The sequence below is a fragment of the Haemaphysalis longicornis genome, unplaced genomic scaffold, assembly GCF_048455015.1.
Source record: "Haemaphysalis longicornis isolate Haplotype H1 unplaced genomic scaffold, Haemaphysalis longicornis Haplotype H1 scaffold_9, whole genome shotgun sequence".
Lineage (NCBI taxonomy): Eukaryota > Metazoa > Arthropoda > Arachnida > Ixodida > Ixodidae > Haemaphysalis > Haemaphysalis longicornis.
In genome coordinates this window covers 95,071,623-95,096,335 of record NW_027526460.1, presented here as the reverse complement: position 1 = coordinate 95,096,335, position 24,713 = coordinate 95,071,623, and the positions used below count along the sequence as shown (strand labels likewise).

General features: G+C 49.6%; 1 pseudogene across 1 annotated transcript; it reads left to right on the top strand.

The window, feature by feature from the left end:
- Positions 1-733: 733 nt before the first annotated feature.
- LOC144151352 (glutathione S-transferase omega-1-like) lies at positions 734-13,791 on the top strand (annotated as a pseudogene). Its single transcript, XR_013318855.1, has 5 exons — positions 734-948; positions 5,382-5,487; positions 6,099-6,320; positions 9,959-10,085; positions 13,298-13,791. The product of XR_013318855.1 is annotated as a glutathione S-transferase omega-1-like (transcript).
- The last annotated feature ends 10,922 nt before the right edge of the window (positions 13,792-24,713 follow it).

Genomic DNA, 24,713 nt, shown 5'->3' with positions numbered 1-24,713 from the left:
TTAGGAATCACCGCCGTCAAGGCTCAAGAGAAATAACATACTGCTCATACCTTTCACCTAAATTCTGTGTCTCATGTCAATGTGGTACGCATGTCAATGTGGTACGCTAAAAAGCTTCCCTGGTCATCCCCCTTCACAGAGTGGGATGGCTCATGTTTTAAGAGCGTTGACATAAGCACTGCGTTGCTACCCGCCGCGGTGGCTTAGTGGTTAAGGCGTTTTTTTGCTGAGCACGAGGACGCGGGTTCGATTCCCGGCCGCAGCGGTCGCATTTTTGACGGAAGCGAAATGCAAAAACGCCCGTGTGTACGAAACTTCCGCGCACGTTAAAGATCCCCAGGAGGTCAAAATTAACCCGGATCCCTCCACTACGGCGTGCCTCATCGACTGGGTTGCGACGGCGCGTTAAACCACACAATCAATCAATCAATCGACATCTGCACTGCTTTCTTTATTCTGTCCCGTTTTAATGAAAGTGAAATGATAACAGTTTAAAACGGCTTCAGCATTCCAAAGCCTTCGTGCGGTGTCGCCTGCACTGCAGCGATATCGGCGGCCCTTTTATATCCGCTGACGCTGCCATTTCCAGACTGCACTTCCTCCTCCTCCCTCATTCGTCCACCTTTCCCGTTTCGCATGCCAAATTGATTTCCCAGTGATTGTTTGGTTGCATATCAACTGGATATTCTAGAAACACGCATGTGCTGCCACGCTTGAGTTCTCTCTCTCTCTCTCTCTCTCTTTGCGTCAACCACATCTGCTCCTAGGTCTGCGTAAGCGAATTTCGGAGCTGTTTTTCGCAGTTGCTTTGCTCGATTTTCCGCCAGCTGCATACAACGACCATTTGCCTCGAAGTTCTATCCACCGCATGTGATCGGGAGTCGTTTGCCACTGACACAGCCATCACCGCACGTCGCAGAAACATGGACGCCTGGGCACTGGAAACCGGTGGGTATATTGGCGACTGGTTTATACCCTCCTGAAGGTAGCATAATTGTTTTACTTGGATTAGAAGTTTTGCCCTCTGAAACGTCATCGACTTGCCAGAACGAGGTTACCGCAAGTATTGGGGACGTTGCCTGCGTAAGGTTGCTCGCATTACGTCACAACTGTGACCCTACAGAACAGATTTAGAACACACCTGACAAGAGTTGATCGGCAGTAAAAAGACATCTCCGTCAAACCTTATTGCGTCCAAATTAATGTACTGAGCAGCAGGCAAAAGTACGCGGGATACAAAAAACAAAAATATGAGCAACGGAGCACACCGCTCCGGATGCTTGCGGCATCATCTGGCTGCCAGGTTCTAAAGCTCTGAGCTTGCGCTGTTCAGTGGAACGATGCTGCGTATTTTAACAACAGTGCGCAACTGAGCCCGTTTTAGGTTAAACTTTTAAAGCAAAGCCTTTTTAGAGACGATAGTCTTTCTTAGGCTACTTGAACGGGAAAATTTTGGTGTGTCTGTCTGAATATCTGTCTGTTCGCCTGTCACTCGATTCAGCCAGCCGGCCAAAGTGAAACGTTAGATAGTTTTAGCTAACCGCTTTCGACGGTACGCTCTGGTATCGGCGGCACGCTCAGCGCAACCAGCGCAACCGGAGCCAATGCCGTTCGCGGCCAAGCGCGCCACGCATGCGCAATGGCGCTCCCGCTTGCTATCACAGCGGAGCGGACCGTGAAAAACGGTCAGCTAAAACTCGCTATTACCTGCGGGAATAGTCATATATACTCACAGTCAAATATAAACGTCCAAGTTCGGTGCATGGCCTCCATTGGGAAGCGCACGATGCCAAACGCATCGTGCGCTTCCCAATGGGAGTGAGTGGTACGCCTGCAGTGCCCACTTGTCGCGAGGTGGGGCCCCGAGCTTAATCGGGATAACGCAACCGTAACTGGCTTCGAGAGCGCCTTGTGCCTGGTTGCCAAGGCAACCGATGTCTAAAATCGTCAAAGAAATGGCGCTCGCGCCAGCGCTAGAAAGCTCACAGCCGCGGCGGCGCATGTTTTGCCAAAGTTGCCGCTCTCCACCACGCGTCACCCCGAGCTGAACTGGTCACATGATTGAAGCGCTGGGAAGCCTACCGATTGGGGGAGAGTGGCTGGAGTAGAAGGAGAGGGCTTGGCTGGCCGGTCCGGGCTGATGCGTTTGGCAGAAAAAATACAGGAGGCGATGTTCGGTGTTAATGTTCAAACTTGTCAACATTGTTGAACAAGAACAAGACATTATGCAAATATAAAGCCGAAAATCAATACATGAGTGATATTTGCAGTGTTCCTTTATTAAAAAAATTACGGATGATTGCTTTTTGCGATAATAAATAAAATACTACATCAACTGCAGGAAACGGTCACCTGCTGTTGCCCGCGCTTCCTGGCGGAATCCTAGAAAATCAAACGGCAACAGCAACAAAAGGTTCCACGCTCGTGGTGTTGGGAAACGTGGTTCTATAAATGTTTAGAAAGGTGTTTCGATTTGCGCGCGTCTCCGCCGTACGACAGCGCTGGCATCGAGGCACCCGACTGTGAGCAGTGGAACGCGGTAAATTTAAATTGCCTTGTGCAAACCTCTAGCGTGTTATCTTGGAAGGAACGAGACGGGAGGGGAAGAGCATGAGAGATGAGAGGGAAAGAGAAGGGATGCATTTACTTGCCTGAGGCGCCAGTCCACTATCGTCAATTGCGTAGACATATTTGCAACGAAAGGAGCGGATACTCTGTCTCACCGATGGCGGTGGCGCTACCTAAAACTCACTGCAGGGAAGACAAGTTTACACAATAGGAGGGCACGTGAAGCTGATGATGACGCCTGAAAAAGATGTTCCAGTGGTCGGAATCGAACCTGGGTCGGAGTCATGAAGCCAACGTCTATCCGATCGCGTCATTCCAACATGGTCGAAGCATTGTGGATTTTAAAGTGAATTTCAACGCCTCATTTTGAACGACGACAAATGGTGGGGGCTGAGGGGGTCAGAAATTGTAAGCTTGCTCGTGAGGGATTCATTTGCTGTCTTCTGATTTGGTACTTTTGACTCGCAGGCAGTCTGCAGTTCAATAGTTGATGCCTAAACTTTGACTCGCAGGCGGTTTGCACTTTGGTCGTTACCGCTTTGACTTTGATTGCAGCGCCTTGACATTCGCACTTCGCCATTTGATTTTCGCGCGCAGTTAAGTTTCGCGTTTCAACCATCGTTGCGGTTAGTCTGAGGGGATTTGAATTGCTTACCTCTGACAAGTTTATTTTGCTTGCGGCGCTAGATAGGATTGGCTGGTTGATAAGCGCCGGGCTATTGTCGGTTGCTTTACCCCCTATATATACAGGTGAAACTTGGGAAAAATAAATTACCGCTTACGGGATGTGCGATCTGGGCCGAAATTCCCTTTTCCATTTGGCAGCGCACCGTTATTGAAAGGCGCAATTGAACATGCAGCATTACTTCGTTGAGCGGGCATTCGAGTTAGCGGTAGGCCGTATTCTCAAACGTCGCCAAAAAACCCGCGCAGAACTTCTATATCTGACAGCAAGGCAGCGCAGCATGTATCGATCGATCGATCGATTGATTGATTGATTGATTGATTGATTGATTGATTGATTGATTGATTGATTGATTGATTGATTGATTGATTGATTGTTAGGTTTAACGCGCCGAAGTTACTCAGGCGATGAGGCGCGCCGTAGTGGAGGGCTCCGTATTAATTTTGACCACCCGGGGATCTTTAACGTGCAGAGAAATCTCGACACACGGGTGTTGTCGCTTTTCGCCCACATCAGCATGTATCGAAGGCTCTCCGTGTTGTTGCCCTGTACTTGCCCAGAACGAAGTGTTCTATTTGGAAAGTGCAGGTCATATGAAGCACTTAGAGCGCGAAGGAAAACAGAAAAAGTAGAACGAAGGGTGTACAAACAAACAAACAAACAAACATACAAGCAGACAGACAGGCAGGCAGACAGACAGACAGACAAGCAAACAAGCTGATAGATAGATAGATAGGTAGATAGATAGAAAGATAGATAGATAGATAGATAGATAGATAGATAGATAGATAGATAGATAGATAGATAGATAGATAGATAGATAGATAGATAGATAGATAGATAGATAGATAGATATAGATAGATAGATAGATAGATAGATAGATAGATAGATAGATATAGATAGATAGATATAGATAGATAGATAGATGGATAGATGGATAGATGGATAGATGGATAGATGGATAGATAGATAGATAGATAGATAGATAGATAGATAGATAGATAGATAGATAGATAGATAGATAGATAGATAGATATAGATAGATATAGATAGATATAGATAGATAGATAGATAGATAGATAGATAGATAGATAGATAGATAGATAGATAGATAGATATAGATAGATATAGATAGATATAGATAGATAGATAGATAGATAGATAGATAGATAGATAGATAGATAGATAGATAGATAGATAGATAGATAGATAGATAGATAGATAGATAGATAGATAGACAGACGGACGGGTGGGTGGATGGACGGACGGACGGACGGACGGACGGACGGATGGTGAAAAAAGCGCTAACGTCCAACGGAATTTTGTTGTGAGGATCTTGCACCTTATATACATGATCGTGAGGACAAGAATGACATAAAAATTCAGACAGAAGATGCGATAAGATACAAGCACTTCGCCATCTGAAAAGCGTTCCAGTAATTTGCATTAGCTACACATATAGACTGTTCAACATTTTATTTCTTTCGCACCCTATGCACAGCCCATGCAAGATATACAATCAATTTGTTTTTGGCCCAAGGAAATGAAGTTTTCGTGTGCTCCGGGTTTAGATTGCCGGAAAACTAAACAAAATCACCGCGGCATCAAAATACGCACGAAGCTTTGCCTCCTCCCAAGCTTGCTGCCAGTTAAGAAATGGGCCGGCCGTGTCATACGAGGTATTACTGCAGCTGAGCTGATCAACAGGTTGTACCACGCATGTTGAGCTCTGTTTCTATTGTACTCTAAAAGAAAGAGCCGAATTTTAGCGCATGCGCCGCTCAATAGTTCCGTTTTATTGCGTGACATGTTTTTCTTTTTGTGTTTTTATTCACGACTCGGCGGTCCCTCGTTACGTTATACACACTCGATTGACTGAAATTACTTATTGATGCGCTGTTTCCTCAATTACTTCACTAGTTTTACGTTTCATTGTTTGTAATGTATACATTGTCTATGTGAACTATTTTGCTTTTGGTGTTTTTTATTCGTGCGTCAGTCGCTTCGCACTTTAATAAACACTAGATTGACTGAATTTTCTGACTGACTGATTGCTGTTATTACGAGGCTTTTCGCTATTGTTTATTTGTGCATGTAACGCTCCTGAATCCCGGTCATAATGCGCAGGTTCTAAGCTTCCGCCGCTGGCACCCGGAAAGCTGCGCTTGTACAGCATGCGGTTCTGCCCGTTCGCTCAGCGCGCATTGCTGGTACTGAAGGCAAAAGCAATCGAGTGAGTGTGTTTGTTAAGTAGGCCTTTTTCCAACTGCTTCTACGGAGAACATAAAGAATACGCACGTCCGCGCCAAAACCTGTACATTCGTGCATTGCGGTGAGTATGATGCTTCGAAGTCAGCAGGCTCAAGACTGTCTGTGAGAGTGGTGACTATAAACTGCCTTTGCATTGTCCACTATACGAGCATATCATAAATGCGATACGGCGTTTCCATTAAGCGCGTTTCATTTACACAGCGGGGAATGTCGGGTAGGTTTTTTTAAAAGTTAGAAACAAGTTAACATTCAACTATGCAGCCACTCGCGGTGGCTAAATATGCAGCGCAGTTTCTCAGTGACCACCAGACACACCAACTAATCCGCACAACCTTACTCGTTGCAATAAGCCATGACGCTCGCCAAAAGTGCGTACTAGGAAAACACTAAACGCAGTCATTTGGAGCTACACTATTCTTTGCGTGACTTGAGTAGGGCTGGGCTCAGGAGCCCGTTCTTTTAGTTACAAGGCGAGAAAATGAAAGATCGTTGTTACGTGGAGACGCCTCCGTCGGCAGTTGCCTTCTACGCCGCTTCTAGGCAGATTTAAATAAAAAAGGGCTCTCTTCTCAGCCACGAAGTGGTCAACGTCAACGTATACGCAAGCGGCCCGAGTGGTACGACGACGTTCTGCCTTCGGGCACGGTGCCCGTGCTGTACCAGGACGACAAGGTCATCAGCGGCTCCATGCCCATCATGGAGTACCTCGAGGAAGCGTACCCCGAGCCGGCACTCATGCCTAGAGACCCGTACCTGAAGGCTCTTGACAGGAGCTTCCTGGACTCGGCTCTGCCGGTGAGCCTGCGTTAATGCGTGGACAGATGTGGGCTGTATTGACGCGATTACAAGCACTTTACGGTTCTAAATACCATACCAACCAGTTCGAAACGAAAACCTAGGTTGCAACCACCGTCTGCTTTTGTGCTCCCAATTTATTTTGAAAAGACAAGGGGGTTGAAGTTGAATTTGAGTGAATAGCCTTTGTAACATAGATTTAGCTGTTAGGGCTTTTGTAAACTTTGTTGGTGTTACTTTTCCTACTTTGCCGCCTCTTTGCGAGCTTGCTCTGCCTTAAGAATAACACACACACGCGCACGCACGCACATGCACACGCATACGCATACGCACACGCACACGCACACACACACGCACACGAACACGTACACGCACACAGGGTGTCCACGCACCAAGATTTAAAAAAAGAGCTGTAGCGTTACTAAAACAAAAACCTAGTGCATAATGTTTCCAGTACACTGGAGTAGCGGCCAGCAATTGTTCCGCTAATGGCATTTCATCAGTAATTGTTATTAATTATCTAACTCCAGAATTACTGTCCCAATCATTAAAGTGTCAATGCGGCACTTGTTGGTATACCCACACGGGACATCTAACTGAGGTATTTTCAGCGACGTACTAATTGCGTTCTCATTTATTGTGACTGATTAAGAAACCCCGCGAAATATGAAAAATACCACGTGGCGGCGCTCCCGCCCGCATCATAAAGCAGTACCCCCGAGCAGGCTGCCGCTGAATTAGCCAGAATGAAATAAAAAGAACGAAAGAAGAAATCGTGACCGAGTTTGTGCCTTATGTGCCACACGCAGTGGCGTAGGGAGGGGGGCTGGGCTTATGGTGCCTCACCCCCCCCCCCTCCTTTCCTGATATTTTGCCGCGCTGTCGTGCACGCGACCAAGACAAGCACCTGCGCCGTAAACCAACCTAAGGTTTTGTCGAGAAACCCGGGAATCCTGTCCGGGAAGCGCAATTACCCTCCCTGTGTGGCCCGTTTCCCTCCTGGCATGCCTGACTGCTGTGCAAGGCCTTCATCCAGGGGGCTGTTACGCGCGCTCGCGCTAGGCGACGCGACGGAGAGTCGCTGCTCAGAACAAGCTGTAGGGGAGATCTGCGGGCGAAACCGCAGGCCTGGCAGGCCTTCAGTATTTCCATGCAACCACGGCCAGCCGGAAACTAGTGCGCTAACGACTTCGGACTTTGTACCTCCCCCTCTACATGATGCGAATTTGCTGCGAATTTGCTGCGAATTTGCTGCAGTATCGTTCAGCATTCAGCGTATCGTTCAGTATCGTTCAGCATATCGTTTTGCTGCAGCAAAACGATATATTGCCACAGCTACAAAAATGGGTAGTTTTGCCGCACAAGCGCCACCGCAGCAGCGCATTCGCAGGTAAGTTCCCACCATGTAGAGAGAAAGAGAGAGAGAGAGAGAGAAAGAGAGAGAGAGAGAGAGAAAAGAGAGAGAGAGAGAGAGAGAGAGAGAGAGAGAGAGAGAGAGAGAGAGAGAGAGAGAGAGAGAGAGAGAGAGAGAGAGAGAGAGAGAGAGAATCAACATCTTTAATTTCGAGCCTAATGGTGCAGGATGGTGAGAGCACCGGCGGGGACGTCCGCTAGTCCGGGATGGCCTGGTCCTTGCTGGCTGCTCGTGCCCTCTCTATCAGCATGCGCTGGGTCGAGAGGTCCGAGCTGGACAGCCGGACCACCCATTGCTCGTACGTGGGACGGGGATTGGGTGTGAGGGATGGGGATTCTTGGCACTCCCAGACCAGATGGTACAGGGTGCCTGGCTGGGGGCAAGAGTGGCAGGTACTATAATACTGGGTGGGGTAGATATGGTGGAGAAGGGTACATGTAGTGCGGGTAGGAGTTGGTCTGTAGCCGGCGGAGTGTGGTCGCTTCGGCTCTGGAGAGAGAGAGAAAAAAAAAAACTTTTATTCCTGACGAGGCTTAGTCCTAGCGAGTGTCCCTTAGGTGGGGAAGGCGCGCCAGGTAATCTTGAGCCCCAGTAGTGGTCAGGAGTTGTAGCTCGGGTGAGGAGCTCCCGGTCACCTCCAGCCAGGTAGTGGGAGGGTTGGGTAAACGGAGAGGGGGTAAAAAGGGGCATTAAGGTGGGAGTTGGGTGGAGGGAACCGTTGACGCTCGTGTCTGAAGTGAGAGAGAACGTCCGCGTAGCCATTCAGTGTGTGTGTGTGCGTGCGTGCGTGCGTGCGTGCGTGCGTGCGTGTGTGTGCGTGTGCGCGTGTGCGTGTGTTCTCGCTTTTTTCACCCCAACTGTAATTTTGACGTATTTCTTGTGTCACTGATTTTGGTGCAAACATGCGCAGTGCAAGCTGCTCTGACGCAATATATTGGCATACAAAAAAGAGGTGTTAAGATTTGTCCCCAACCGTCGCATGTATGCAAAAAATAAGAAAAAAGGAAATCTTCGATGACAAAGCGACTATAAAATAAATAAAACGCCCACCCACAAGTTCATTGTTTCGTGTTTTGCACGTCTATAGTATTCGCTTCTTGTTTTGTTAGTTTTAGATGAAGTAGTTCTTCAGTTCAATGTTTTTTGCTTCAATGTTTGTTAAGCATATATGTTTATATTGTTCTACATTTTAATATCCATTTAACTGCTATTTCTTCTTATTTAAACAAAACAGAAAATTAGAAGCAACGACAGCAACTCTGTAACGATTCTCGGAACATGCGAATAATGTTTTTATGAAATATTTTGTTTTCCTTGTTATTAACAGTAATTAGTTATGTAGTTCAGTTTATAATTGTAAATTTAAGTTAATATTTTCAGTTAGTAGTTATATTCATTACCAGTTTCTAGTTATGTATTTATATTTGCATTTTTAATCCGGCAAAATGTCTGCAAAATGCAAAATTTCTGGCTACGCCTCTGGCCACACGCACCCCGTGAGACTTGCTGCTGCTGTTCCTTCCATGCCTTCCATGCCATGTCATTATCAAGGTGACGCGCCGCGTCTTCGGTGTGTAACAGGTTAAGCAGTTACTTTCAGTCAGCTTATTTGAGGGAACTGGTTTACGATGCGGGTGGGAGTCCTGTCACGTGGTATTTTCTATATTTCGCGGGGTTTCTTTATCAGTCAGAATAAATGAGCACGTAATTGGTTCGTCGCTGAAAATACCGCAGTTAGATGCCTCTCGTGGGTACGTACAAGTGCCTCATTGACACTTTAATGATTGGGACTGTGCTTCTTGAGTTATGTAATTAATTCCAATGACCTTAATAAATTTTAATAAAGAAAAAAATTACTGGCCGCTACTCCGCTGTACTGTAAGCATTATGCACTAGGTTTTCTTCGAGTAACGCCATTGCTCTTTTTAAAAATCTCGGTGCATGACAGCTGGGACACCCTGTATATAATCTGCCTGTCGTCACAGCCGTTCTTTTGTTTTACAATTATCTAGAATTACCTTACAAGCCTCTTTCCAAACATCACCGCGGTGGAAAAACAATAAAGACGACCCTTACGTGTTTCGCAATGCTGTAGTCACCTGCATTGCATGTAATCTTAAACGCAGCTTTTGAAACATTGTCTGTGGTTTTCATATATCGTGTTGTCTGCTGCACAACATAAATTGAGCCCTGGTACCTTCGCTTTTCTTCCCCGTGGCCGAAGACTGCATCCAATATCAGCAGCATATGGTTGAGGATCGGCTCCAAGGAAGACAATTGGACAAAGTTTGTTCAGAAGATCCCACTTTTTGAGAAGGAGCTGGCCAAGAGGAAGGGAACCTATTTCTCAGGTACGACGCCATTGCCTTCATTGCTTATGGTATTTTATTGAACAGAGGTGTTGGTACACTGCTGTTTTGACTAAGCGCACGCGTACCTTGCCACCTATATAGTTCGTGTCTCTGCTGTTCTCTACCCAAGGCGAACATAACGTTCTTTTATCTTCTTGTTGCGGGGCTCTTTCGACAGACAGGCTTTAAAACCACTACAGCTGCTTTGCCCAGCAGGAGGGAATCGTGCTTAATACTTGAGGGAACCTCCATCTGCGGAGGGCTGGCCAGCCCATCTCACCCGACAAAGCAACTCGGACAGGCAAGAAGCTTAGATCGCCGGTTTACTCTGAGACAACAAAACACACGTGCAGAAAAGTAAGTGAAACATATGATGATCATGGGAGCAACGCTGCAGTGAATAACGTTCTGCGCTGATTGCAAAGAAAATATACGAATACCACGCACAGGTGGGAATCAACGTGCAGCGAGGCTATATGGTTGCAAGCCGTTCTAAATTCAACTGCAATCGAATAGAGATAAATACCACAAAAATACTCAACAAGGCCCTCGCTGCAAGTCAGAAGTGCTACGGGGTGACCTAGTTATCCGCGCACGAAGACTGCCCGGAAGTGAGAGCGCGCGCGCACTCGTCCGAACGTTAAAGCACTGGGCGTCTGAGCATGCACTGCACACTCAAGGGCCCGCGTAGAGTGATTCTAGTTCACTCCAGGCCCGCGGAACGCGACCAGGAAATCATAATCCAGTTGAAATCAGATATCTTTTATGGACAGCCCGTCAAAACAGTTATATTTGCATTTTTAATCCCGCAAAATTCTGCAAAAAGCTAAATTTCTGGCTACGCCCCTGGCCACACGCGTACCGTGAGACTTGCTGCTGCTGTTCCTTCCATGCCATTATCAAGGTGTATGGAAGGAAGAGCAACAGCAACAGCAAGACACTCGCGCTCCGGGAATCCGCTGTGCTAAGGCAGATTCAGACAAACACGTACTCTACCTACTGTACACCTCGCACACCAATTCCAACGATTACCGGGTACCCCCAAGTGTCCGAACACCGGCATTTATCATACATTCTGGACTCCCTCTCATACCAAATCCTACCCCCTCCCCCCTTCCCCCTTTCATGGGAAAGCAGGCAGGCCGACTCCAGCGCCGAAGTGCAAAGGGCACTCAGAGCGCGCAGAGATGGCCCTATCGACTATCCCGGGAGCTCCGGACTAGGGGATCCTTGTGGAAATAGTCTCTTTCTTCTTCTTTTGAATTCGTCCTTCACGAAGAAAGTCTCTTTCTTCTTCTTTTGAATTCGTCCTTCACGAAGTAATTTTTCCAGCATTTCTCTGATGTGTACACTTCATACATAAACCTCCACAAACCTCTCGAGCATGATGATGAAACAACAAGATCAGGCAAAACCTCGGCGAGGTTAACTTGCAGAAAAGCACCCCGGGAGCACAGCATTTCCTTTGGGGTCGTAGCGCGGGTGTTGGCTTTGGACTGGACCGCGGGTTCTAGAGCGTGCTAACGCGGTCTACTTTGGGAGAGATCTGAAAGCATGCAGACGAAATGATCCGGGCCTGCCAGCCAGGGAGAACTTTCAGCGGCAAGTTCGGAAATAACTGTGAGCTGATGATGACATATGGAGCGGAAATTTGGCGGCTTACCAAACAACTTGAAAGCAATCTTAGGTCGGTTTAACGGGCCATGCAACGAATAATGATTGGAGTATACACTTAAAGACAGGAAGGAAAGCGATCGTCCTGGATGGATCTTAAAACAAACTAGAGTAGAAGGTATCCTAATTCAAATACAAAAAAAAAAGAACTTGACTTGGGCTGGCCATGTAATTAGCTGAAATGACAATCGGCGGACTACCGGGGTGACAGAGTGGACACCGGTTGACGGGTCCAGAAAACGAGGAAGGCCAATTACTCGATGGCGGGGAAGGAATAAGCAATTTCGGAGGGGAAGAATGAACTCGAGCGGCGCGGGCAGGAGCGGTTGGGGGTCGGTGGTTGGTGGTTGTGGTTTGCGACGGGAAAAGGAAAGGAAATTCACTGGGGATATTTTGAGCTCGGCAGGGAGCTCACCTGCATACAACCCAGTGCAGGGGAAGGGAAGTAGAGCGGGAGTAATAGGATAAAGTAGAGAGAGAGAGAGAGAGAGAGAGAGAGAGAGAGAGAGAGAGAGAGAGAGAGAGAGAGAGAGAGAGAGAGAGAGAGAGAGGTATAAAAGAGAGCTGTCAGTCCTAGAAAGCTGTCAGTCGGGGCACATCAGTCAATTACTGCACTCCGGGCTACAGCCGCTGCGTAAGGCAGGTCGTCTCCAGGAAATGAAGCAGATAAGCGAATACTTCCCGTTGGGTTGCCGCAGGCCCCTTCGGGAACAGAAGGTGCTTCATGCCGGCGCTGAGAAGGCCTCGACGCTGGAGCGCTCGGCGGAGCTCTGCTCTCGTCCCCGCGTGGTGGGGGCAGAAGCAGAGTAGGTGCTCGAGCGTCTCCAGTTCGGAACAGTCCGCACATGTAGGGGAGTCCTTGCGCCCGTGTCGGTGCAGATGCTCCGCCACATTGCAGCAGGGGTCGATGGGAGAGGCCTTTGGCTGCGACATGATTGTTGGATCTTTTGACTCTTCAGACTTTTTGACTCTTTGTATCTTTTGACCATAAGCGCCTTTGCCCTGCGGGGGACCTAGTGGGCGCTGATGTTGATGATGATGGTACAGCCGGGTCTCCGACGAAGAGATAGGTGCCGCCAGCTCTGCAGTTCCCCCAGCCTTGCACCACTATTGCAAGCTGCGCCATTTTTTTTATTGTGCAGATATAATTTCTGGCTAATTTCCCCGCTTAATTAAAGATCTTGATGACACGCCCCTGTTCCTTGCACCAAGAGACGTCCTTAAAAGATACGTGACTTAAGAAAGGAGAGAAAAGGAAGGAGAGGCGCCCTCTCCTTCCTTATATCACGGGTCTTCTTCCAGGGTTGTATAGACCTATTATTTGTAAAAAAAATGCAGTTGTCCGTCAATAAAATAACAAAAAACCCCATAAACAGCAAGTATGCTTGCTTGGACAACTTGGTATACCACGATGCTTCTGGGAGGCGCTCTCAGTCGTCGTCTTGTTCTCCTTGTCACCGCATGTAATCCGCGCTCTCCAGAAGAACGAATAGAGATTCATTGGCTTTATCAACAGTAAGATTTGTCGCATGTTTCAGGCAACCAACCGGGGCTCGTCGATTACGCCCTGTGGCCCTCGATTGCGGGAGGTCGCGCCGTCAGCGTGGTGTACCCGGAGCTAAAGATGCCCTCCACCGACGAGGCTCCGCTCTTCTCGCGCTGGATGGACAACATGCGGGGCCATTCGGTCGTCAAGGCCGTCACGAACGAGGATCATATTGTGCAGTACGTCAGGTCAGGCGTCATCGGAGACAAGGACTTCAACGTGGGGCTTCATTAACAGCAACGCCGTCCTCTGCGTGGATGCAGCTGCGGCTTAAAGTAGCCCTTTCTGGCAGCTTCTTTCACGGCCAACCGTATTGAAATACAATAAACAACGTCCGGAAGACTTTCCTCCCTTTGCTCCCGGTTACTTTTTTTAAAGCAAAGCTTTACTTCTTTCGTCCAGCGGTTTCGCCGCGGATGCGCAAGTTCACCTTCTTACCGCAGGCACACCCCCTGCGACACACCCCTCGAAGAGCATCGCGTGATACGCCGGGCCCGACTTCGGCGCTTCGCACAAGGACCCGTTTTCAGTCGTTCTGCTCAATTGATCAGCTGAGTGGTGCGCGGTTGCGGGCGCTCAGCTGATCGGCAGCCGACCAACCCCGCCGCCTACCACGCATGCGCCGCTGGGTCGTCTCGGGCTACGTGACTCATCTTGGGCCCTGCGAAGCGCGTTTGCCGGGAATGAAAGCGAGGCCGGGCCTCCCTCCTGTCAGCGTTTCACGGGACCGAACGGCTTTGAGCCGTGGTAGGCAACGCAGCTACATCAAAGGTTAACCAAGCGAAACCAAGACAAGCAGACTAAGCCAAGGTTTTGCTATGCGTATCCAACGTTAGCTGAGATAAGACGCAGCCATTTTTAATAATATACGAGTCAACGCGCCCCACATTATTATGTTTAATAAATCCTTGTGGGGGAGGATTGCTCTGTGACGGACACTATGACGATGACGGAGGGTTTCCCCTGACATTCGCACGTTGGCACAAGTTTACCATTTGAAGAACATTCAATGCGCATAAAAGTGAGGAACTAAATTCAGAAAGCAAGGCCGCGGGGCTATAAAAATAAACATAAATAAATCTAAGGCAATGATGAATAAACTTGCCGAAAGCGCCCCGTTCAGCATGTGTAACGACACACTAGGACAAGTAAAAGATTAAAACTATCCTGGTAGGGTAGTGTATGGTGATCCCAGCCACGAGAGAGAAATCCGGCGCAGAATGGGTATGGGCTGGGGTGCACACGGCAAACACTTCCAAATAACGAAAAGTAAACTACCTCTATCACTGGAAAAGAGAATATTCAACCAATGCGTCCTTCCGGTAATGACATATAAAGCGGAAACTTGACGACTTACTAAACAACTAGAAAACAAACTTAGGTCGGCTCAGCAGCCCATGGAAAGAAGAACGATAGGAAACGAGCTTCTTGGATCAGAAAACAAACTGGAGTAGATATCGTAGTTCAAATAAAGAAAAAGAAACGGGCTTGGGCTCGTGCCAGGTTCTGGGACAATGCTGAATAGCAGAAACTCTATACACGAGACTGCATGTTTGTATTACCCGAAAACCACATCAGCAAACACAACACACAGAGACAATGAAGTAACAATGGGGAACGAACTACGGAAATGCGGCAGAAACAACAGTAGAGAGTCCAAACAAACGGATAAAAGTCACAGTCAAGAAACGAAAAGGTCACAGTACGCGTTTGCTGCTCGAACGGGGGCGTCCTACCTCACGTCTTAGGTGCACAGTAGCGGCGCTGCGGTGTTTGAAGGTGCAGCTGACGTGTCGTGGCCGCGGTGGTAGAGAGCACTCCGAGATCCCGTCGCAGAGTAGCGGACGCAGCTCTATTGGGGCGCCGCGGCCTTCTACCGATGTCCGGCGACCCGACGCGCTTGCAGAGGAGAGGTTCTGGAGGTTGCGGTGGTGAAGGACCTCTTGGGGCACACCACTGGTCCGGCCGCCCGACCACCGTGCATCCCGATCACACTCAATCCTCCTGTCCCCTTATGTTCTCGCTAGGTCCTGTAGTCACGGACCTAAAACACTGGGACACTAGTTTTCCAGCGCCTCGCGCTAGAACGTAACGCGAACTAAAATAAAAGTGTATAATGGATAAAACCGATTCAAAATAAGCTAACATGATTTAAAGATTTGTGGAAGGTTCCCTGTCCACTTCAGCAATCGTCAAGCACAAGCAGAAAGTGTTTGTAGACGGGCTATAATCTGTGTTACACTCAAATACCCACCGGCTTTCGACGCTAGGCCTGATGGTGGGGTGGTCGACCAAAATAAGACAGGGCATACTTACCTGGGGCCGGGGCCTCGTTGATTACGTGGACGAGCTACCATACGTTCAAGTATACCATACGTTCAAGTACTATACGTACAATCACCGAATGGTGAACGGAGTACGAATAATGAGCATATCTGCAGGACGTTTGCCCAGTACTTCCAAGAATTTTTCAGTTCAGAGAAGGCTTACCTTGATGAGAACAGCTTCAAAAATCACGTACGGAACTTTTGCGGGGCACTGCCCAGCGTCCCTAGCCACTGGCACGAGCGTCTCTGTGCCCCTGTCACGGCGGAGGAGCTATGGAAAGTACTGAAAGATATGCGTGACTCCTCAGCTCCTGGTCCTGACGGAATCCCGGCGGGGTTTTACAAAGTGTTTTTCCCGGTCCTCAAAGAGCAGATGCTAGGAATGGTGAACGCATTCTTGGCCGAAGGAAGGAAACCCGACTCGTTTCGCGCGGGGAGGGTAGTTCTAATAGCTAAGCCCGGCGGTGATCCTTCAGAACCGCATGCCTACCGGCCGATAACTCTGCTGAATGCGGACTACAAGTTGGTAGCGTCTGTGCTGGTTAAACGCATCGGCATGGCGCTCCCGGAAATAGTTAGCTTAGCGCAGACGTGCAGCGTCCCCGGCCGCACTATATTCTCGGCGCTGACACTAACTAGAGACCTTTTCACCTTCGCCACGCGGACGGGCATCTCCGGCTGTTTTGTCTCGGTCGATCAGGCGAAAGCCTTCGATCGGGTCGAGCACCAGTATATACTTGCTCGCCGTCCTGGAAAACTTCGGCTTTCCTCGGGACTGCGTGGCGAGGTTGGGGGCACTGTACACGGACGTGACATCGCAGCTTTTTGTGAACGGGCAGCTCACTGAACCCTTCCCCGTAACTCGTGGAATAAGACAGGGTTGCCCGCTGTCGCCCCTCCTCTTCACCCTATGCCTTGATCCGCTTTTGCGTCGAATAATTGACTCCCCTGCGATACGCGGCTTCCCGTTGCCTGGCCAGGGCCAGGTCAAGGTCTCGGCGTACGCGGACGACGTTTCCCTGTTCTTAAGAGACGAAGACAGTTACGCAGCGTTTTTACGGCTTTTCACAGAGTACAGCGAGCTGTCTGGTGCCCAGCTGAACAGGGGGAAAAGCAAGGCGCTCCGCTTTGGCGCGTTCGCGTCGGACCTGCCTGGCGGCATTGAATGGGTTGCCCGAGTGAAAGTGTTGGGGGTTGTCTTTCGCGCGTCGGGCGAAGTGGCGAATGAGACATGGAGGCAGTTGAAAGGAAAGGCGGAGGCGCGGCTAGCAGTAGCTGCATCCTTCGACCTTTGTTTGCAGGAGCGCAGCTATGTGATAAAAGCCTGTGTGTCGGCAGCCTACTACTACGTAGCGAGGGTGGCGCGGCCACCACGGCATGTACTCAGGAAACTGGGAACTATGCTCGGCTCCTTTTTCTGGGGTGGGAAAACTGAAAAAGTGGCCCGCACTTGCTTGCGACTTCCAAGCAGCATGGGCGGTTTCAGTATCCCCTGTTTAGAAACAATGAGTAGTCTCCTCGCAATAAGGAACTTGCTCAACCTAGCTAGTGATGAGAAATACCCGGGGCGAAAGCTCTGTGAGTTCTTCCTTGGCACTGACCGAGCATTGTTTTTCGATGGTGTGCGGGTAGGACCCTCAGCCGAGCAGCCACCCCCGTTTTATAAGCACGTCATAAAGTCGTTCAGAAATTTGAGAACGCAACTCCCTGACATTGACGTCTTCAACACACCGCCGAGTAAAATTTGCGAAACCCTCGCAGTGACGCAGCTCACTCAGGACCAGCTCCGAAAGAGCAGGGCGGTAAGGTGGAAGCAGCTGACGGCCTCATTTTTACCGGCCGACGTCAGAGATTTCAGCTGGCAACGCGGCTGGGGGGTACTGCCCACGGCAGACCGCATCGCAAAATGGGGTGTGGCGCCCTCCAACAGGTGCCCACAGTGCGGGCAGCGTGAAACCCTGCAGCACGCGATTTTCGATTGCAAGGTTGCAAAGACCTACTGGAAATTGTTAGCTCGGATGTTTGGACACAAACTCGACGCACGCACCAAGTCGCGCGACGCATTTGTTCTGTTTTTACTGTGCGTTGGTGCCCAGATCATCTGGAAAAGGCGCGGCTTTGCGGCTCTCAGAGCGCGGCCGCAAAAGTACATGTTTCCAATGCTTCGGAAAATGCGCTCGCGTCTATTCGATCATCTGGAGGCTGAGCTCGCCGCGCTGGGGGAAGAGCAGTTCCTTCAGCGGTGGTCCACTCGGTTTATCCGTGTGGTAAACAAACAAATAGAAGTGTCTATTCTACCCTATTGACTGTTGTATTGATCTTGGCGTATTGTCGTGAACTTTCGAGGATGTGATCTACAGTGATCTTTCAGAGTAATTGTGCTTCTAATAGTGTGTGTACTAGTGAACTATGGAGAACTGTGGAGTGAACTGTGTGTGTAGTGAGTGGTGTAGTAAGTGAAGTGATACATGCAGTGTGTATGGTTTAGGCGACCCGTGTAGTATTTAGCACAGCGGGTCTGTGTATCGGCGATTAATAAATTTTCTTGAAGAGCTAACTACAGCGGGTCCTAGCTATAACTAGATTTAATAAATTCTCTTAGAAGCCCCTAAGGCGAGGCGCGGGCGTTGCACTGCGCTCGCTTTAACCCCTGCCACTACCCCGAACTGGGGCAGATTGGGCGTGCAAATTGCTTAAATCCGGTACAACGAAAGAGAGGCCGCCACCACCTCAGCAAGCGCGCGATTGGTCCTCCCACCGGCGCTTCTTCGGCGCCCAATCAGCGCGCGCCGTGTTGCAAAAGAGAGACTTACAATCTTTGAATGCACTTATACACTGTATGCTTCACCCCTCCCCTGGTTTGACGTTAGTGGGGATGGCCCTTTTTTTTTTTTTTTTCCACGGGATCACCTCTTCCCCCGGCCGCTGTTGCTGGCCGCTTCCGATTAACCGGGGACCAGTCGGGCTCGTGTTGTGGTTGCGAGCGCTCGGCGCCTTAGCCGTGTGAACGACCTTGGCGCTATGTTCCTTCTATCTTCCTCTTTTTCGTCGTCTTTCTTCACTACTTCTCGTTGCGTGGCTGTTGTTTCTCATGCGATTTCTTCGCGTGACAGGTGGTCACGTAGTTAGGCGAAATGAAAACCGGTGGACCAGCAGTGTGACAAAGTGGATACCGAGATACGGGTCTAGAAGAAGGGGAAGGCCGATTACTCGATGTATAGGGGCGTGTCACCCGTTTCCTTAATTTAGGGTGCACTGTCGGAAGATATGGGGAGTCGACTCAAGAGAGCCAACAAACCCCACCGAATCCACAGGGCACAGGTGACAAAGGGGGTGGCCGTCTGATGTGCGGCTTTCGCCGACCAGAACGGCAAGAATGAGCAAGAGCCTTGATCGGAAAACAGCACAAAGGCTTATATTCAGACAGGCAAGTTACAAACACAAGCACGAGGTAACGGATCGATAATTACAGGCAACTTAGATGGAATTCAAATGCAAGAAACAGTCCAATTCGACAAAATGATACAAACAGGAGCGTTAACAAATGAATATTAGGAATCGGAGCAGTTAACTAAAAAGAAACGAACAGTTCGATGCATATGAGAGACAGAGTCCCAGCATATTCACCGACCGGGCCGGACGATGCACCGCTGTCGGAGGCGATTCGGCTACCTGGGAAGCGTGGCTTCGCTGTAGGCCAGGCCGTCCGAGACGATCACAGTGATTCGAGGCCCGGGAGTACGTTGGAGTCCTCCAGGACGCGGGTCACCGATGGTGTGATGTACAAACTGACAGGTGCCGTTGTCACATCACGACTGCCAAACGCAGCTGGCTTGCTTAGGCGCGGCTCCTCCTTTTATAACCGTGCCGGCGCGGAGGGGGAGAGCACAACACACAACGCGCCTGCCGCCGTCAGCGAATAACTTCACTCTTCTCCCTTCTAGAATCATCGCCGCTCTTTAGCACTGGCAAGGCCACGCGCACCTCCTCGAAAGTACTGGAAGCTTCGACGAAACCGGAGCGGCGGAGGTTTTATTTTTGTTGTTTTCTGGCCGGCCACCCGGCGTGAGATCGTGTTACCGCCTCTTCGTTCGAGAAACCTCCAGCCTTGTCTCGGGCGAATAGAACCGAACTGAATGAATCGAACGACTGCAAGAAGAATTAGGCGCTGTACAATAAAAATGAAAAATTTATAAGGTACTTTTAGACGTCGTACGCTCGAGTTTGTGACAGGGCGAAATAAGCAATTTCGGGGGCAAATAATGGACTCGAGCGGTGCGGGACAGGAGCGGTTGGAGGTCGATGGGAGAGACCTTTCTCCTGCAGTGGACCTAGTGGTCTGTTCATGATGATGATGAAAAGTGGTTGTCTTTCTTAATGCAGAAAGCCGCGCGGCAGCCTGAGCGCGTGCGATGAAATGTTCGTGGTCCTCGCACCATGAACTGGCCAGCTGGCGATATTTTGGGACCCTACGTCTGCTCAGGGAAAAGGAAAACACGGGGGTTGGCGCGTAGGGGTACTTTCAAGCGAGGTAGTGGGTGGTTTGAAAGTACCCCTACGGGGAAATGAGGGCCGTTGTAGGGGTAAGTGGTGGGAAGGTGGCCGTAGAGGAGTATCAAGGTGTTGTATATTATACGTGGGTCTGTATTCGACGCCGAATGCGAGCCGGCTGTCTGCTTAGGAACCATCGAAGATGGGCTATTTTACTCGGAGCCGGCAATAGTAGTACAGGATTTCAGTATATCGGGAAGCTTGCAACCTAGTGGTAGGGGGAGGGCGCGGAGGAGTCCTCTGTCGTTGATGACAACGCAAGAAGTGCAATATCCCGAGCAGCGACCTGTGCCGCCTCGTTTTCCTCTAGGAAAGTATGTCCTGGGGTCCACACAATCTCTGTGTGGGTGGGATCGCTGAGGACAAAATATTACGCGCTGAGGGCGAGACGCGGTCCATGTAACAGTTGCGATAGCCCTGATGAGAGTCCTTGAGGACGGCCACGTAGTCGGGGGAACCTGAAGTTGCGGCCAGAGCGACGGCGCTCTCCCGACGCCGTGCTACGCGCGCTGGGAGGGTGGAGTAGGTAATAGTAGCCAAATTGGGGCGCACGATAACTGTAGTGCGTGAGCTGGGCGAGCAGCGTATGGTGTGACGTCCGAATATTTTTTGTCCAGCTTGTGGTGGGGCTCTGCTCGGCCCAGAGTGACTCGGGCCTGTTGCCTGCCGGGAGTGAAGGCGACAACTAGACTGGACAACTAGGTAGAGCTTCTTCTCCAATCTCTTGCGTCATCTGCCAAGATGAATATGATGACGGCTGTTTTTGTCAAGCATTGTGGACGACGACAAACGCCGAAAGTTTGTTTAGGCGGTTTTGCTGCAAAAATGGTGCTTACCGTTGAAGTGTTTGGTTCCCGCCGCACGCTGCCTTCCGATTATGCGAGAGAAAAATGCATTTAAAGCTGAGATGAAAATTTGCACCAGAAGTGAGAAAATCAATCTTTCTTTCCCTCGATTATATATATATATATATATATATATATAGCAGAACAGAGAGATACGGGACGAGGGACTCGGTAAAGATACATATCAAGGTTGCAGTCGTCATTGCCAGTGCTATTCGGCTTTTTTCGAAATATATAATAGGGCCGAATGACGTGTGCTTGTCACGTTTCTTTGATTCATTGATAAATAAGCGAAAATATAAGTCGAGAAAAAATCCGCCGTTTTCCGGGAGCGGGACTCGAACCCACATCTCCGCATAACCGGTGCGGTGCGTTAACCAATTACGCTATCCCCACAGCGGCTTCTCTCTCGACTTTAAAGCGGGGGTTTTTTATATTTACAAGAGCTCTGAGGCCGGTCAACTAGCGCCGCCCCTCGACTACCGCGGGAGACGTAGAACGTCTTCTTTCCCAGCGGCCGCCACGTAGAACGTGGTCGGAGGTCGGGGTTAGCAATTGGCATATCCGAACTGCTGGAGCCAGTGCCTCGTAATGCATGTAGCAGAACAGAGAGATACGGGACGAGGGACTCGGTAAAGATACATATCAAGGTTGCAGTCGTCATTGCCAGTGCTATTCGGCTTTTTTCGAAATATATAATAGGGCCGAATGACGTGTGCTTGTCACGTTTCTTTGATTCATTGATAAATAAGCGAAAATATAAGTCGAGAAAAAATCCGCCGTTTTCCGGGAGCGGGACTCGAACCCACATCTCCGCATAACCGGTGCGGTGCGTTAACCAATTACGCTATCCCCACAGCGGCTTCTCTCTCGACTTTAAAGCGGGGGTTTTTTATATTTACAAGAGCTCTGAGGCCGGTCAACTAGCGCCGCCCCTCGACTACCGCGGGAGACGTAGAACGTCTTCTTTCCCAGCGGCCGCCACGTAGAACGTGGTCGGAGGTCGGGGTTAGCAATTGGCATATCCGAACTGCTGGAGCCAGTGCCTCGTAATGCATGTAGCAGAACAGAGAGATACGGGACGAGGGACTCGGTAAAGATACATATCAAGGTTGCAGTCGTCATTGCCAGTGCTATTCGGCTTTTTTCGAAATATATAATAGGGCCGAATGACGTGTGCTTGTCACGTTTCTTTGATTCATTGATAAATAAGCGAAAATATAAGTCGAGAAAAAATCCGCCGTTTTCCGGGAGCGGGACTCGAACCCACATCTCCGCATAACCGGTGCGGTGCGTTAACCAATTACGCTATCCCCACAGCGGCTTCTCTCTCGACTTTAAAGCGGGGGTTTTTTATATTTACAAGAGCTCTGAGGCCGGTCAACTAGCGCCGCCCCTCGACTACCGCGGGAGACGTAGAACGTCTTCTTTCCCAGCGGCCGCCACGTAGAACGTGGTCGGAGGTCGGGGTTAGCAATTGGCATATCCGAACTGCTGGAGCCAGTGCCTCGTAATGCATGTAGCAGAACAGAGAGATACGGGACGAGGGACTCGGTAAAGATACATATCAAGGTTGCAGTCGTCATTGCCAGTGCTATTCGGCTTTTTTCGAAATATATAATAGGGCCGAATGACGTGTGCTTGTCACGTTTCTTTGATTCATTGATAAATAAGCGAAAATATAAGTCGAGAAAAAATCCGCCGTTTTCCGGGAGCGGGACTCGAACCCACATCTCCGCATAACCGGTGCGGTGCGTTAACCAATTACGCTATCCCCACAGCGGCTTCTCTCTCGACTTTAAAGCGGGGGTTTTTTATATTTACAAGAGCTCTGAGGCCGGTCAACTAGCGCCGCCCCTCGACTACCGCGGGAGACGTAGAACGTCTTCTTTCCCAGCGGCCGCCACGTAGAACGTGGTCGGAGGTCGGGGTTAGCAATTGGCATATCCGAACTGCTGGAGCCAGTGCCTCGTAATGCATGTAGCAGAACAGAGAGATACGGGACGAGGGACTCGGTAAAGATACATATCAAGGTTGCAGTCGTCATTGCCAGTGCTATTCGGCTTTTTTCGAAATATATAATAGGGCCGAATGACGTGTGCTTGTCACGTTTCTTTGATTCATTGATAAATAAGCGAAAATATAAGTCGAGAAAAAATCCGCCGTTTTCCGGGAGCGGGACTCGAACCCACATCTCCGCATAACCGGTGCGGTGCGTTAACCAATTACGCTATCCCCACAGCGGCTTCTCTCTCGACTTTAAAGCGGGGTTTTTTTATATTTACAAGAGCTCTGAGGCCGGTCAACTAGCGCCGCCCCTCGACTACCGCGGGAGACGTAGAACGTCTTCTTTCCCAGCGGCCGCCACGTAGAACGTGGTCGGAGGTCGGGGTTAGCAATTGGCATATCCGAACTGCTGGAGCCAGTGCCTCGTAATGCATGTAGCAGAACAGAGAGATACGGGACGAGGGACTCGGTAAAGATACATATCAAGGTTGCAGTCGTCATTGCCAGTGCTATTCGGCTTTTTTCGAAATATATAATAGGGCCGAATGACGTGTGCTTGTCACGTTTCTTTGATTCATTGATAAATAAGCGAAAATATAAGTCGAGAAAAAATCCGCCGTTTTCCGGGAGCGGGACTCGAACCCACATCTCCGCATAACCGGTGCGGTGCGTTAACCAATTACGCTATCCCCACAGCGGCTTCTCTCTCGACTTTAAAGCGGGGGTTTTTTATATTTACAAGAGCTCTGAGGCCGGTCAACTAGCGCCGCCCCTCGACTACCGCGGGAGACGTAGAACGTCTTCTTTCCCAGCGGCCGCCACGTAGAACGTGGTCGGAGGTCGGGGTTAGCAATTGGCATATCCGAACTGCTGGAGCCAGTGCCTCGTAATGCATGTAGCAGAACAGAGAGATACGGGACGAGGGACTCGGTAAAGATACATATCAAGGTTGCAGTCGTCATTGCCAGTGCTATTCGGCTTTTTTCGAAATATATAATAGGGCCGAATGACGTGTGCTTGTCACGTTTCTTTGATTCATTGATAAATAAGCGAAAATATAAGTCGAGAAAAAATCCGCCGTTTTCCGGGAGCGGGACTCGAACCCACATCTCCGCATAACCGGTGCGGTGCGTTAACCAATTACGCTATCCCCACAGCGGCTTCTCTCTCGACTTTAAAGCGGGGGTTTTTTATATTTACAAGAGCTCTGAGGCCGGTCAACTAGCGCCGCCCCTCGACTACCGCGGGAGACGTAGAACGTCTTCTTTCCCAGCGGCCGCCACGTAGAACGTGGTCGGAGGTCGGGGTTAGCAATTGGCATATCCGAACTGCTGGAGCCAGTGCCTCGTAATGCATGTAGCAGAACAGAGAGATACGGGACGAGGGACTCGGTAAAGATACATATCAAGGTTGCAGTCGTCATTGCCAGTGCTATTCGGCTTTTTTCGAAATATATAATAGGGCCGAATGACGTGTGCTTGTCACGTTTCTTTGATTCATTGATAAATAAGCGAAAATATAAGTCGAGAAAAAATCCGCCGTTTTCCGGGAGCGGGACTCGAACCCACATCTCCGCATAACCGGTGCGGTGCGTTAACCAATTACGCTATCCCCACAGCGGCTTCTCTCTCGACTTTAAAGCGGGGGTTTTTTATATTTACAAGAGCTCTGAGGCCGG